Here is a 7,995-nt window from a genome sequence, read left to right as displayed (position 1 = left end):
TAGTGACAGCCTTCACATTTGCATTTCAGCCAGCCGGGAGGAGCCAGGAAAGGCAACCTTTCCTTTCAATGAGACTTTTTAGAAGCCCCATGTAATACAGTATCTTCTCACATCCCATGGCCACACACATCTGCAAAGAGGCAGGAGTAACACTGTGACCAATTAAAAATCTAGGCTTTGTTAAGGAAAGAAAAGGAAAACGAAATTCTGTCAGGCAAGCAGCTATCTTTGCCATATTGTTATTCCTGAATTCGCATTATACTTATCAAAAATATCATTTACTGAGGATTAACTGTAAACATCCTTGCCCTCTTGAACTTGAGTGTAATTTTTTTTTTTTTTACAGTCTTATTCTTCTTTCCATAAGACACCCAGCTTTACGACTGCATCTTAGCACATCATAGAATGTCTTTGGATGTGTCATTCTCAACTCTTCTCACAGTTCCTCACAGGAGTTAGGGACATTGGGGGTGAGTGAGAATCACTTGATCTTTACGTTAAGGTTTTCATGATGGGCTATCTGCGATGGGTAAACTCCTGCTTGGATTTGATAAACACTGGAGAACAAGCCATTAGAGAAGAGCAACTTTCAATCTCACTTATAGGTACACCTGTGTCTCCCGGGAACTCTAGAGCATCCCTACGTGGAAACGTGGAAACGTATGCTGGGCGTTTCTCCCCTTGACATAAAGTTGCTTTGTGGAATGCACTGCCCGGCATCTGACTGTTTCCTCCCCGCCCTTCAGCTGTTCCATCTGTGACCCTCTCAGGCCTCCCTTCCCTCTCCCTCCTCACTGTTGTGTTAGAGGTCACGGTTTCCTGGGCTCTCATGTCCTCTGATTCCTCTCTAGGGGCAACGTCTACTCCACAGGTTCAAGGACCTCCATGGCCGACTGTTCACACATGTGTTTCTCCAGTGCAAGCCTTTCCTCTGGGTTGCAGACTGAGTCCCCCTCTTCTGTTGATGGTCTCCAAAGACATCTAATATTAATTAAGCCCCCAATTAAACTCATGCTCTCTAGCCCCTCACCCCTCTACCTGACGACCTCATGCCGGTATCGTCTCTTCAGTGATTGCCACCGCCATCCATCTTGTTGCAGAATCTAGACGTCAGGTGGCGTCTTTGCACCTTCCTCTTCCTCCCTACACAATCCCACCCATCCTAAATTCTGTCGACTTTACTCCCTTAAATCCAGTCACTTCTCTCCATCTTTTCAGCCAGGTGACTCTCACCTTTCACTTATTCTGCCACCTCCTAACATGTCTTTCCCATCCACCCCCACCCAGCCCATCTCTACGTCATGTCCAGAGTAATGTTTTCAAAAGACAGATCAGAACACAATCACTCTCATGTTTAAAATACTTCAAAGCTTCCGCCGTTTTCTCTTGGGATAAAAGAGTTGCATACCATTACCTACCATGCTCCATTTGGTGGAGCCTCAAATGTGCACACGCCCTTCTTTGGACACCTCATTCTCCATCTTACCCTCGACCACAGGGCCTTTGCACATGCCATTCTCTCTACCCCCTGCATCCACTCAGGTCACATGGGACAGCTCTTCATCATCACATTGCTGCTCCATCACCACTATTTATGGACATGCTCCCGAAGTTTGCAACCAGGTCAAATCCTCTTCTGTGTTCTCAGGGTACTGTGTCCTAGCACTTCTCTTCTTCATGAAATTTATTTGTTTTAGGAATTCCTGATTAACAGCCGTTTCCACCACAAGACTATAAGCTCCACAAGGTCTGGGACCATATTTGTTTTTGCTGTTGGGTTCTCAGTTCTCAGAAGAGCTCCCAGCTCATAGGGGACATTCAATACCTACTTGCTGAATGAATGGATGGCTCTAGTACATCCTTCATAATGACAAGAACACAACTTTTAGGACTGATGCTCTCACAGTGACACCAAGACATTAGTTGCCTTTCCCACTGTGGTGATATTTGCACATTAATGGTGTAAACGCAACAGTGGTAAAACTTCTGGTGATTTTTAATGCAAATAAAATCAGTGGCACCAAACGTTACTAAAAGTCATTCTGTTGTTCTTCACTGCAAGGCATTCTCAGTAGAAAAACAAAACAAAAATGATTAAAAGCAAAGCACAAAGCCAATTTCACATAAGAATGGCATTAATGAATCTGTAAAAATTGTGTTACCTCTTGATCCTGAGTACGTGTCCTTTTAGTATTGTGTAGGATAGAATACTACCAACCTGTAACTCATTGTGCAGCTGAGTTACAAACTGAATGAGCTGAATGAAAAAAATGAATTATAAAAAAGTACCCCCTTAAGTATTTGGGAGACATTTTCTTGAAACTGAACAAAGTGAACCTGCCACTTCAAGGAAACCGACTGACAGTATTTGTTACCAATGATAAAATTTTAGCGTTCAAGTGAAAACTAGAATTTTGGAAAACTCAGGTCTGCCACCGCAAACTTTATAGCTTCCCTACACTTAGAGACTTATCCGATGAGACTGGTGGTGATATGAATAAATGTGATCTTTTGATAGTACATAAATGAAGTGTTTTTAACACTAGGAAGAGCTGCATAACTTGTCCAATATTTTCTAAATGATCAATGTATGATATTACAAAATTGTTCAGAGTACAGGACACATTCAAAGTACAAGACAGACCAATACATTTTAATGTAAGAGAATATGAAAATTTTACAACAATGATTTCAGATTTGACATTGCAACTTTTTTTTTGAATTTTATTTTATTTATTTTTTTACACAGCAGGTTCTTATTACCTATCTATTTTATACATATTAGTGTATACATGCCAATCCCAATCTCCCAATTCATTACACCACCCCTCTCACACCACTTTCCCCCCTTGGTGTCCATACATTTGTTCTCTACATCTGTGTCTCTATTTCTGCCCTGCAAACCAGTTCTAGATTCCACATATATGCGTTAATATACGATATTTGTTTTTCTCTTTCTGACTTACTTCACTCTGTATGGCAGTCTCTAGATCCATCCACATCTCTACAAATGACCTGATTTCGGTCCTTTTTATGGCTGAGTAATATTCCATTGTTTATATGTACCACATCTTCTTTATCCATTCATCTGTTGATGGGCATTTAGGTTGCTTCCATGACCTGGCTGTTTTAAATAGTGCTGCAATGAACATTGGGGTGCATGTGTCTATTTGAATTATGGTTTTCTCTGGGTATATGCCCAGTAGTGGGATTGCTGGGTCATATGGTAATTCTATTTTTAGTTTTTTAAGGAACCTCCTTACTGTTCACCATAGTGGCTGTATCAATTTACATTCCCACTAACAGTGCAAGAGGGTACCTGTTTCCCCACACCCTCTCCAGCATTTGTTGTTTGTAGATTTTCTGATGATGCCCATTCTAACTGATGTGAGCTGATACCTCATTGTAGTTTTGATTTGCAAATCAAATGATTAGTGATGTTGAGCATTCTTACATGTGTTTGTTGGCAATCTGTATATCTTCTTTGGAGAAATGTCTATTTAGATCTTCTGCCCATTTTTGGATTGGGTTGTTTGTTTTTTTGATATTGAGCTGCATGAACTGCTTGTAAATTTTGGAGACTAATCCTTTGTCAGTTGCTTCATTTGCAGATATTTCTCCCATTCTGAGGGTTGTCTTTTCATCTTGTTTATGGTTTCCTTTGCTGTGCAAAAGCTTTGAAGTTTCGTTAGGTCCCATCTGTTTATTTTTGTTTTTATTTCCATTTTTCTGGGAAGTGGGTCAAAAAGGATCTTGCTGTGATTTATGTCATAAAGTGTTCTGCCTATGTTTTCCTGTAAGAGTTTTATAATGTCTGGCCTTACATTTAGGTCTTTAATCCATTTTGAGTTTACTTTTGTGTATGGTGTTAGGGAGTGTTCTTATTTCATTCTTTTACATGTAGCTGTCCAGGTTTCTCAACACAACTTGTTGAACAGACTATCTTTTCTCCATTGTATATTCTTGCCTCCTTTGTCATAGATTAGTTGACCATAGGTGCGTGGGTTTATCTCTGGGCTTTCTATCCTGTTCCATTGATCTATATTTCTGTTTTTGTGCCAGTACCATATTGTCTTGATTACTGTAGCTTTGTAATATAGTCTTGCAACTAATTTTTAAGATACTCTTCCTGCTGAGTTTTGATATAGTGTCAAAGAAGACTATCCAGAAGTATCTAAAAAGATTATTTAATGACTTCTTCCCTTTCCCATCACACATCTGTGGGGAACCTGATTTTCTTCATCTACTTCAATAAAAACAACATGTCAGAACACACTGAATGGGTGCGTTGAAGGAATGCAGAATGGATCTGAGAATCCAGCTCTCTTCTATTCAGCCAGGCATACAAAAGATCTGCAAAAAGTGTAAAATACTGCTATTCTTCTTATTAAATTTATTTCGGTTTTGGAAAATAAATTATTCCTAAAATACGTGATTTATGCTAACAGGTTATGGATTTATTATTGTTATTTTTAAATAAATAAAACTTAAAATAAGCAATTTAGATTTCTAATATGTATATTTCAGATATTTTAATAAAGAAACTATTTGGGAGATAGTCAAGAATTTTTAAGAGGTTTTGAGCACAAGAAGAACTGGGGAGCCAGTGTGTGTGCAGGACCCCTGGGGCTGGTTGTTCACTCTTCACAGACCTGCAGCCTTGTCCTCCTGCCCCCAATAACTCTGCAAGGCATGCCAGCTGTCCTCTGACGGTGCACAAAGAAATGGGTACTTTGAGGTCTTTTAAGCATAAGAGGAACTTTGTGATTTAAAAAAAAAAAAACACCTGAAAATGATTTCTGTACATGGCAGAATCATGACACAAGCCCCATCGCTCTGGAAGCCACAGCTCCGGGGTCTGTATGGCTGCAGGTGGGTCAAACTCCCAGAGGACAGGCGAGCATCAGCTCCACAGCTAAAGAAAAGCAGGAATTGGAACCAGTTTGTCAGAAACGTTTTGTAACCTTAATTGTTTTCTTAAATACCTTTCCCTCTGTAGTAGGTGATACTTGAGAGGAGTTATCTTGTCAGCATGTTTCCTTCTTGTTTTACGTTTTGCAATACTTGGGTGATGATGAGGGGGGAGTGGGGTGTGCTGCTATGGGAAGTTTTCGTTGTGCAGCCAGTATTTTGAGTTTTTAATGAACATATTTTATTCTCTTTTGGAAATTGGAGAATTCAGTTGGGGGCTACACTGATCCTAAAATGGTGGTGAAACCATCTCTATGATGTGGATGGAACCAGAGACTGTCATACAGAGTGAAGTAAGTCCGAAAGAGAAAAACAAGTGTTGTATATTAACGCATATATGTAGAATCTGAAAAAAATTGGTATAGATGATCTTATTTACAAGGCAGACATAGAGACACAGACGTAGAGAAAAAATGTATGGACACCAAGGGGGAAAGGGTGTGTGGGATGAATTGGGAGATGGGGACTGACATATACTATTATGATACTATTCATACTATGTATAAATGGATAACTAATGAGAACCTACTGTACAGCACAGGGGACTCTACTCAGTGCTCTGTGGTGACCTAAATGGGAAGGAAATCCAAGGAGGAGGGGATATATGTATACATAGAGCCGATTCACTTTGCTGTACAGTAGAAACTAACACAACATTGTAAAGCAACTATATTCCAATAAAAATTAAAAAACATAGAAACCACACACACAAAAAAGAAACTCAAACTTCAACCATTTGATTGGAAGCAATTTGCTAAAAGAAGACAAGTCTGTGATGGGCACATCTTCCTCAGTGTTTTGCTGGAGACCTAAATTGCTTTGTGACAGTGATTATCTACTTATGTACTTAGTGCTGTCGGCAGAGACGTTATAGGCTGACGCTATATCTGAACACAAGTCTTGCTCTAAGTAATCTTAACAATTTAAATAATTCAAATACCTGTCTTTACATAAAAGATAAAACTTAGAACATAGTTTTTGGTAAATAAATTCTATTCTCTGAATATCTTTGGAAGTGTTCCAGAGGTAGGAGAAATATTGATGTTATTTCAATAACTTTTATTATTATGTGGTTAGATAACATTTTTAAAGGTCATCACTAGCTCTCATTGTGGGACAGTAAGTAGTTGAAGGGAATTCTCTGCATTACTTGAGCAGTTCAAGGTCCAATAAGCCTACCTATGGATGTAATTTCAAATAAACATCGGCAGATTTTTTCTTTTTGTACAATGCTCTTTTTCTAAAAAATAAGAGATCCTTGTGTTGCTTTTGGAAATAATAAATCAAACTCTGAGGTCAACAAAACAGGGATGATTGCTGCATAGTTTGCAAATGTTCCATTGTGTGTGGGGAAACGGGTCAGTCACTGCGCTGGAGAAGCTTTTCTAGAATGTTCCCAGACTTGGTGTGGTGGACAAGGTGAGATTCGGGGTCAGGGAAGATTTGACGATGGCTGCTGTGACCCTTTAAGCCTTAGAGCTCTCTAAAGGAGAAGCAGTCACGTGGGGCTCAGCTCACCAGGAACCGACTAGGTAAAAACAGTCACTTAACGGAACACCGTCACTTTACGTTAGAAGAATTGATTTGAGAAGCCAGATTCAGCTTGTAATCAAGTGGAGAACAGACCTTTCGGAGATAAGGCAGAGGAAATAAATGAGCACACCTCACAAGGGTCTGTGCTCCCTGTCACCAAGCAGTATTGGTGAGTTGTGGCTTTCTGTCACTTCCAATCCCTCCTCACCAATGTCCCCAAGTACACTTTCAGCTTTGCTGATCACTTCAGGAAATGAGTCGGCTACCTGATAATCTACTTTTTAATAGCTTAGTTCTTAACTGCATTTGTTCTCCTAGTCAGAAAAGAAAAAGGTTTCTTTATTCTCAGAAAAAGGAGTAAATCCTTGCTGCTACTGGGTATTTACATTGGGCCAGGTCAGTCTTATCATATATTTCAGTAGCCTCTGACTCTCTTCAGAGAAAGAAGGCATTTTCATATCACATCTCCTGTAAGATTATGTAACCAGATTATGTTACAAAAACAGCAATGGACTCAGTGTTGTCTCCTGTAATGTGATAGTGTGTGATGATGATCATGAAGTGCTAACTTTCTTCTCTTTTCTTTCATTAGAGTTTAGGAGCATTCATAGTTTCACTTTCATTAAAAACAAAAATTTAGTAAAAGAAAAAAGCTATAAATTTTCAAGCCTTTGTCAAATTGTAAATGAGGCATGTACTATGAACTTTTCCCCTGAGACAGAAGCAAGGGACACTTTTATATTACTTATAAACCATGGGCTGGTAATGAGATGGCATTCCATGGAGAAGATTTATATTTCGGAAACTTCTGCCATGGAATCAAAAATCACATGGCCTCTTTAATGACATTCATTTCCTCAATATGATCTTTATGTATTTTGATATATGAATTTTATGGGTCAAAATCCTTCATCGGAATTACAGACTCTTCAAGAGAGAGCAGATTCAACATACCTGCCTCAGGTAGTAAAGCTATTATTAGAGGTACTTTGCTGTCCCACTTTCTACATAACTAGAAAGCAATTATGTCCATGTACCCGTGACCCCTCCTGTTTTCCTATTCTTCTTTTTCTCCTCTGCCACATTTTTTCCTGTCCAGCTGATTCTTTTCATCTCCTACACATAAGTAACCAGAACATTTGTTCCTTTGGGCCACAGGCAATAGTAAGTAGTGTTTGCTTTTGTAACCAGTCAATAGTTGAGGCTGAATGAACTCTTGAAGGTAAAAAATCTTAGTCTTGATCTTGATCAGTACTTTAGGAAGATATAAGAATGGACTTCAAGCAGATGAAAAACAGCATTAGTTTCTCTAGATGCAGTATTTCGGTGGTGCCATAAATATGTTTCCCCAGTGAGTTTATTCCGTTTACTAGAGAACCTACTTTCTCTAGATACATAGGTAGAATATCTGTATTGGAAAAGCACTTAGGAAGCTTTACTCCTTGTTCATAGCAACAGCTGGAAGTTCCCTGGACAGCAGTCTTGACAAAG

The sequence above is a fragment of the Stenella coeruleoalba genome (genome assembly GCF_951394435.1).
Source record: "Stenella coeruleoalba genome assembly, chromosome: 12".
Lineage (NCBI taxonomy): Eukaryota > Metazoa > Chordata > Mammalia > Artiodactyla > Delphinidae > Stenella > Stenella coeruleoalba.
Note: the sequence above shows the minus strand (reverse complement) of the source record.